A 730-nucleotide genomic window follows, 5' to 3' on the forward strand; every position below is an offset into this window, starting at 1 on the left:
TCCCATCCCTCAAGCATCTTTGTTCTTGGGAAATAAGTTGATGTTCTTTTATAACACGGCCCTAAGTTAACTTCTAACTTTGGCCGCCTCCTTCCACGATGGAAAACAACTAACCTTGTCGTCAGAAAGTGTTGTAAGAACCCATCTCAAATATTACTATCCATTTCCTCGTAAAGAGATGATGCCAAAGTATCAAAACAATCTGGTATACATCTTCTGGTGCCACAAATGCAAGGACTTGAAGTTTGTATGATTAGTGCATTTTCAGCATTTGAACAGTGTAAAGCCAATTCTTGTGCCTCGAACGTTGATATCTGAGCTCACTCCATCCACAGCTAAGGCATGACGGAGATCTACTAGAAAAAGTAGGCATATTTCCTTTGCCCAAAAGTCGCAATAAGAATGATTTATTAGCCATAAAGAAGACGCCTGTGTAGAAAGACACGCGATGACACCCGCAAACCGATATCTTTTCTTATCTTTCATACAGTAACGTATAAAATTATTTTTATCGCGCCGTCTTCGCGCATAATGGTCCGATTGCCAGCACTTCCTTCATAATACCTCTTAATATGGCGCTCTCAAGGCCGCCTTATGCTCGCTCGGTCAACAACAAAAGGCAGCGTTCCCACAAGACAGGAGGTCCTGCACGTCTTGTGCTGTCGTCTATCACTCTCGTCTAAAGGCGCCTCCGAAGAGCTGCAATAATCTAAAAGCTCTCGTAACTCTC

Source organism: Macrobrachium nipponense, chromosome 34 (genome assembly GCF_015104395.2).
Source record: "Macrobrachium nipponense isolate FS-2020 chromosome 34, ASM1510439v2, whole genome shotgun sequence".
Taxonomy (NCBI): Eukaryota; Metazoa; Arthropoda; class Malacostraca; order Decapoda; family Palaemonidae; genus Macrobrachium; species Macrobrachium nipponense.